Raw genomic sequence first — 8,181 nt, 5'->3', positions numbered from 1 at the left:
AGCCTGGGGTGTCCTTCCCACCATTCCCATCTAGAACCCACTCTCCTGTGTGTCTTCTCTGCTGATGTGTTCCTCTAGAGGTCATCTCCACCCTGGTTGGCCACCAGACAGTTCATTCTCCATACCCTCAAGACATGGCAGACCCATTTCCCCACTCATTCCATATTTAGCCTTCATCCTTCAACAAATATTCATATAGTTGGCAACCCATGGTGCTTGCCTTTTTCATATATTTTAGATTATTAGAAACACAATGATATTACTGCAACGAAGGACTGTATTTCTATTTATCTGTGTCTTGTCCTAACCCCTCTAATCGTTATTCTGCTTTGTCACTATTCATAACTTACCCTCTCCACTATAGTCACCATCCCTAAGCCATTTATAGATCTGCCTAAGCCTGTAACCTCTCCTTTCTTTCAGTCATTCCTCCATCTAACCTGCCTCCAAAATTTGATTGATTAATTGAAGCCCTGGCTGGCATAGCTCAGTGGATTGAGCACGGGCTGGGAACCAAAGTGTCCCAGGTTCGATTCCCAGCCAGGGTACATTCCTGGGTTGCAGGCCATAACCCCCAGCAACCGCACATTGATGTTTCTCTCTATCTCTATCTCCCTCCCTTCCCTCCCTAAAAATAAATACATAAAATTTTTTTAAATGTCTTTAAAAAAAATTGATATGCAAGAGTTGCTGACTAATTGCTGGGACATAAAGATGAGTAAAATACAAAAGAGATGGGAGGGAAGACAAATTAGGTGACAGAGAGGAGGAAACAGATAAGTAAAGGCTCAGAGGTGAAAAAGAGCGTGGCATTGCAGAAGACCTACTTTCATCAGCCAGTACACACTGAGAGAGGGGAGCTGCTTCCATGCAGTCAGGAAGCTCCTAGAAGCCATGCAGACAGCCCAAGTCCAATGAAATGGCCCCAGGGCCTCTGCAAAAGCTGGTGTCCAGGAAGCCCACACATCCACCTACCAATGCTGTCAGAAGAGAGGGAAAAATTACTTCTTCTCTTCTACTTTCCAAATCAAGCCAAACTGACAGAATATAGACTACAACAAGAACCCTGAAAGCAAAGGAGTCTGGGGAATACTATTCCCAGGCTTCCAGACCTTATAATACAGACAAACCTTTGAAATATTGCAGGTTTGGTTCCATATCAGCATAATAAAGTGAGTCACAGAAATGTTTTGGTTTCCCAGTGCATATGAAAGTTATGTTTAGCCCTACCCAGATGGCTCAGTTGTGTAAGGTTTCCTTAGATTCTCCCGAGGAATAAAAGCCAATTAGCCACAAAATCAGGCAGGATAGAGGTTTATTTTGGGGGTTTGTGCTCCTGGGCGAAGTCCCCCGATCCCCACGGTGCACCAAGCAGGGAATATGGCGGGGTTTTATCGCGGTAGGCTCTCTTCGTGGGAGCTGCGGATTGGTCCCCTCCGCACAAAGCAGCAACATATCATTGGTGGTTCTCCTCACACCCTGGTTTGACGTCAGCCGTCTCTTCCAGGTCGTAGTTCAGGTGCCACGTTTGTTTCGGCCGCCATAATGAATTGTAGTCCAGCCGCCCTTTTGTCCTACCCCGCCCATCCTGACAAGTTAGTTTGAGCATCATCCCGTACACCAAAAGGCTAGGGGTTGAATTCCCTGTCAGGGCGCATATCTAGGTTGCGGTCCAATCCCTGGTGGGCACACATATGGGAGTCAACTGATGGGTATTTCTCTCTCTTTAAAATCAATAAACATTTCCTCAGGTGAGAATTTAAAAAAAAACTTTAATTATGTTTACACTATACTGTAGTCTATTAAGTATGCAATAATAAGAGACATTAAAATTAAGGACAAACTGGCAGTAACCAGAGGGGAGGTGGGGGCGGGTAATGGGGGGAAAATGGGAAAGGGTCATCAAGAAACATGTAGAAAGGACACATGGACAAAGCCAAAGCGGGGTAAGATCAAGAATGGGAGGTGAGGATGACTAGGGTGCGGGGCAGTGGTGAGGGGAAAGTGGAGACAACTGTACTTGAGCAACAATAAAACAAAAAGTTAAAAAATTAAAAGAATTTTTTAAAATATGCAATACTAGCATTATGTCTAAAAATGTTCATACCTTGATTTAAAAATACTTTATTGCTAAAAAAAAATGCTAACCTTTCAGCAAGTCCTATTTTTCCTGGTGGAGGGTTTTACCTTCAATTTGTAAAAAATACAGTATCTGTGAAGCAGAATAAAGCAAAGTACAATAGAACAAAACAATTAAACACAGCATACCTGTACAAAGGCGAGCACACAATGATGGAGGGGGCGCTGGTTGCCCAGGACTCCTTTTCCCTGCCGCTTATTACAACTTCTTCCCCTCAGCATACCATGGGATGCTAGATTCCACATTTACTTCATTCGGCCTCGTATTACAGCTGCTTTTCACTCTGGCCAGGCTGCAAGTTCTCTGAGAAGAAGGTCCACTTGTCTGAACTCTTTCTTTGCATCCCCTCAATGTCCAGCAGGCATGTTGCTGGGTACTTGGAAGGTGCACGATAGATATTTGCAAATAGATGCAGTGTTGGAAGTGGGAGCCCCTCTGACTCCCATTCCAGAGCTCCACCCAACATCACATTGCCTGTATCCATTGACAGAAGGCTTTTTTAAAATGGGAGTTAAGTATAAGTTTGAAATTGCTCAGTTCTCTTTTGCTTGGCAGGGAAACTCTTCTGGAGTTGAAGCAACTAAACAGACCACAATGAATGAAAAGTTTTCAATAGACACTGGGTCCCACTAGTGGAATGCTCCTATCTGTAAAGAGCAGTTTCAACTTCCCAGTGAGGTAACACTGAAAACATTGATGGATCTGAAGAGAACTGTAGCTGGACCCAACCAGCTATTTTTCCAGAATGAACCAACTCAATCTCATCTATTTCAAACTAGCAGAGAGGCAAATGGAGGTGCTCTCTATACATTTTTATTAGTAAAAAATAATAAACTCACGATGTCTATGGGAGCACCAAGGCAAGAAAGCTGATTAGATTTGTTGCAGAATTTTTTTTACTAAGGATGAATTTGCAGCTTAAAATGTTAATAACAACCATCATCACTAACTGATACTTATTGGGTGCTTCTTGTGTGCCAAGCACCCCTCTGAAAATTGTGTGTGTTACCTCAGTGAGACCACACAGTTTCCCCACGTGCACTTTCATAGAGGAGGGACCGGAAGCACAGGAAAGTTAGCTGACAAGCCTAAAGACACACACCTCCTAAGAGTGTCATCAGGATACAAACTCTTAGCCTCAGTTCTAGACAGCCAGATAAATGGGACCTGGGCAGTTATTACCCAAACAACTAGTCTTGCAGACTGTGGATAATGACTATATCAAACAAATCATTGTCCTTCACATTACCCTAATTCATGAATTTGCTAATTGGTATTTCTGCTTGAGGCAGGATAGCATGAAGCTGGGAAAATTCTCTGGCAAGTGGAATAGGGAAACAGAGATATAGCTGAACACAATGGCCAAGCAGTTTACAGCCAGGTGCAGGTAGTCCCCAAGGCAGAAAGCCCTGGCAGGGGGCAAAACCAGGAAAACAAGGACGATAACCTAGGGTAACCTTTTTTCCCTGGCCTTCCCCACCCTGGAGATGACATCTAGGCCTCAGTTGTGTTTCAGCTCCAGGCCCAGAAAAGCAGCAAAACCAGGTGGGTGACACCAGAATCAACTTCAACAACTAATGACCCTGTCCTGGCACTGACCAATCAGTGGAGGCCACCTGAAAGAGCACACCTGGAAAACTGGTGAATATCTACTGAAACCCTCCCTTAGAGTCCCACCTGCAAGAGAGAGATAAAAGCCTCAACACAAAGGACCCAGCATGTGCACTCTCTTTCTGGGGAGAAGCCCAAGCCACTCCTTTCCCTTCTTCCCCCACCTCTTAGCCCCACAGACATGTGTCTCCTAAACTCTAAGGCAATGGGCTGCGGAAGCTCATCCCAGGCTGATCCCCTGCACCTGTCCCCAAGGCCCCTTTTCTCTGACTTCCCAGTTAGCTCAGGCAACCCAGCCCAGGCTCTCCTGTTGCTTCCTCTGTGCTAAGACCTCCCTTGTTTTACTGTCCCCAGCTTTGATCAATGTGCCCTCAGAGTCACCTGGACTCATGTTGTGAAATCTTTCCTACATGAAGTCAAGAACCCACACACTACCGGCTGGCCCTAGGCAGACCCACTCAGCGCCAGGCCCCTATCCAGTAACATGTTGACAGATATTAACCAAAATGTGTCATGTTGTAGCAGAGTGAAATGTTTGCTCTCTGTAACTATCCTAATTGTAGACTGCACTTCTCCCTAGGACTTTGGGCTAATAGCTCATGCTATACAAATGCTAATTAGCTAGAGGAATTTTGCTGGAGGCTTGAAATTTTGCAAAGACAGCCCCTTGTCAAAAGACACCTTTCCCAAGAGATGAAAATTATGTAGCAAGAGTCTCTAGACCCAACTCATATCAGAGTGGGTCTATGGACCCGCCAGGAACAAAGGGATTTAGAAATTTTGTGCTCTTCTGTGGATCCCTGCCTTGGTACCTAGCTGTCTGCAGCTTTCATCCACCTCTTGCCTCGCCACTCCTCCCTTGCTTTGATATAAAAGATGCCTGAATTCTAGGCTCTCTTAAAATGGATTTGCAGGAGCTATAATAAGACACCCCCACCTTCTTGAGCTGGGCCTTCTCAGTGCATAAACCTTTCCTTTTTACTCCAAACTGACATTTTGTGTTTTGGCATTTCAGAGCATCAGGCATGCAGACTTTGAACCAGTAACAATATGTAACTTTATAACATCAGATAAATGCCACTTAACTTTTCAGAGTTCAATTCCAGACCGTCAAACTTATTCTGTCTAGTTTATTTGACAAAATATGGAGGCGAGTTGTTCTGTCAAGTGGATCAAAAAGCTTATTAGCAAATAATATAGCAATGGAAGAGATTAGATTAAATTAGATTGATCAGATCAGATTAGGTCCAATCAGATTGGATTGGATTAGAGCTGAGGAGAGTCACGTGGATTTCTTTGCCTGAGAGAGGCCATTTTGACCCCAGCCTGAGGTCAGGTGCCTGGTTAGCCTGAAGGTGCCTAATAGGTCTAGCTTGACCACAGGGCATCTGGGAAGGTCAAGTTGATTTCAAAACAATCTAAAATGTGCATTCCTCCCTAGGATGGATCTGAAGACACACCTTCCATCACCACTTTAACCCAAACCAGCCTTTCTGTGGAGAGCTCCTGGTCTGGGGCAGGAGCACTGAGAGATCCATTCTTACTGTGAAACTAAGACTGGAGTTGAGCTCTGTCTACACTCAGCTGAAGTGATTGTTTATCTTCCCCACATTTTCTTTCACATCTGTTCCCGCTGTTTCTCATCCCCCTATCCTCATTAAGCAATGCTGAATCCTGCTAATATTAGTCATTTGAAGTCATAAAATACCCAGCATACTGGGATATCTTAAGAGGCCAAATTCTCAGTGTGCATAAATTCCTGAAGAGTGTTGGATTCTCCCTAAGAAACCCAATAAATAAAACACTGGCCTAAAAATCAAAATATCAGGGTGGCTCTTCCTCTTTTTATTCCACAGCCTTCCTTGCCTATCCCTTGAAGGCGGCGGTGTGGCCACCAAAGAGGCAGCCACAAGGAGGCAGCAAACCAAGGTGGAAACTGGCCAAGGAAATGGCTGAGACTGAGAAGTTGGCAGGGCCAAGAAGAAGGTTAGCCAAGGAGGGAGTCTTTGTGGTCTGGAGACTGGCTACATAGAGGAAGATTGACTACATACATGAAGATTGAGAAATAAGTAAATACATTGAGGTTTCTCAGGCCTAAAGAGGGATTTACACATAGGTGGAATGGGGAAAGACCAGGAAAAAAACCTGAGGTATTGGATTAGAATTGGAGGTATTGATGTGATGGATTACTTGAAGGATGAAGATAGATAGATGATAAAGATATAGACATATGATAAACAGATGATAGATATATAGATATCAATGTATACATGTAACACATAGGTACAATGAACATGCTAAACATCCATATCTTGGTTTCAAAACACCATCTTTTACTAAAAGGAACCAGGGCTCCTCAGAGAAATGACTGATTCCAGTACTGAAGCATAAGATGAGCTTAGAACACTCAACTGCAGCAGAAAATAAGGAAGTGCTCAAAGAATGATGGGCATGTGGCCAAAGGACGTGGGGCTGAGCTTGAGAGGGTTCCTGCTGGCCCAAACTGGGATAGTCTGATTATCATACTAATGATTGTAACAGGTACTAATCCACTGACCATAAATCCATACTAATGTGAATAAATGAGTGAAAGAATGACTGAATAAGGAAGAAACGAAAACTCCTCCTTACAGCAGTATGTCATCTAATAATGTAGAAGAAACGATGGACTTTGAAAACAACCATGTGGCAACAATCATGGTGGCAGGAGTCATCAATGGTTACCAAGATCGATGAGAAAGGCTTGCTGAGGAACAGGACGTAGGGATAATCTTGGACTATTTCCTCACAAAATACTATTCAATCACAAATGGAAAAATGATGACTTCACAGTGGAAAATTTGGCACATACCAACTTAACAAGGGGATCTTGGTTAACCTTACTAGCAATGGAACTGGTTGACTTTGGATGTCTCCTGAAGTGATGCACTGAGGAGAGCACAGTGTCCTTGGGGGGTACTTCTACCAAGAATTCATGGCCTGAGTCTAGACAAACCCCAATCAAGAAGGAAAAGTGTACACTCTAAAACTGCCAAGGTCATGGAAGATAGGGAAACATTAAGGAACTATGTAAGAACTATTTTCTAGATTGCAGAAGACTAAAGAGACAAAACAACTAAAATGCATAACAACTAAATGATAGTGAATTAGATTCTAGGCCAGAAAGGAGAGAGAGAATGGGACAGTTGGCAAAATTTTAACAGGATCTGTGGGTTGAATAATAGTGTTATAGCAATGTTGATTTTCTGATTGGGATCATTATAATTGCTCAGGAAAGTGCTCTTACAGGAGAAAAATACACTGCCATACTTAAGGAATGGGTCATCATGTTTGCAGCTTGTTCTTAACTTATTCTCAGACAAAGAATCATCATATACATTAGAGGAAGAGAGAAATGTGATAAAAGGTTAACAATTAAGGAACCTAAGTAAAGAGAATATGAAAGTTTTGTGTAGTATTCTTGCAACTTCTCTCTAAGTTTGGAATTTTTTCAAAGTAAAATATTTTAAAGATGAGATATTAGAATATCTAAAATTTAAAAAACTGATAATGCCTAGTATTGTCAAGGATATGGAAGAACAGAAACTCTCTCATACTGTTGGTACGGGTATAAAATGATATGGCTACTTTGGAAAACTCTAAGGCAGTATTTGTAAGCTGACATAAATATACCCTATGAGCCAGCCATACTATTCCTAGATATACACCTCAAAAGAAATAACCACATAAGTACACTATACATATAAGATTTGGGCAATACTGCTTGTGAGAGTCAAAACTAGGCAAACAGTCTGTATTACTCATCAACTGCTGCAACAACAAAAAAAATTACCCCAAAAGTTAACAGCTAATAACACAAACATGTGTATCTCACTGATTCCATGAGTCAGCAATGCAGTGTGGCTTAGCTTCAAGACTCTCCCTCACAGTCTGTCATGACGTTGTAGTCAAGCCATCGGCCAGGGCTGCAATCTTCTCAAGGTCTGACTGGGGCCTCAGCCTCTCACCACCTGGACCTCTCCAAAGGGCCACCTCATGATGTAGCACTGGTTTCCCAAGAGAATCAATCAGAATGGAAGCCACAGTCTTTTTGTAACCTAGTCTTAGAAGTGAAATTCTATCCCTTTTGCCTTAGTCTGTTCATTAGAAGCTAGTCACAAGGTCCAGTTCACACTCAAGGAGAGAATATTACACAAGCTCATGGAAGGCAGAAGGCAAGGATCATTGGGGGCCACATAAGAGATGGCCTGCCATGCAACCCAAATGTCCAACAATGGTAGAAAGGGCAAACATCATGATTTGTTTATACAATGCAATATTGAAGAACAAGAAAACAAATGAACTACAGCTACTTGCAGCAAGAAATGACTCTTAAAATATTATGTTGGAAAAAACACTCACAAAAAGAATCATATGGTATGATTCTATGT

This window comes from Phyllostomus discolor, chromosome 1 (genome assembly GCF_004126475.2).
Source record: "Phyllostomus discolor isolate MPI-MPIP mPhyDis1 chromosome 1, mPhyDis1.pri.v3, whole genome shotgun sequence".
NCBI classification, from domain to species: Eukaryota; Metazoa; Chordata; class Mammalia; order Chiroptera; family Phyllostomidae; genus Phyllostomus; species Phyllostomus discolor.
Note: the sequence above shows the minus strand (reverse complement) of the source record.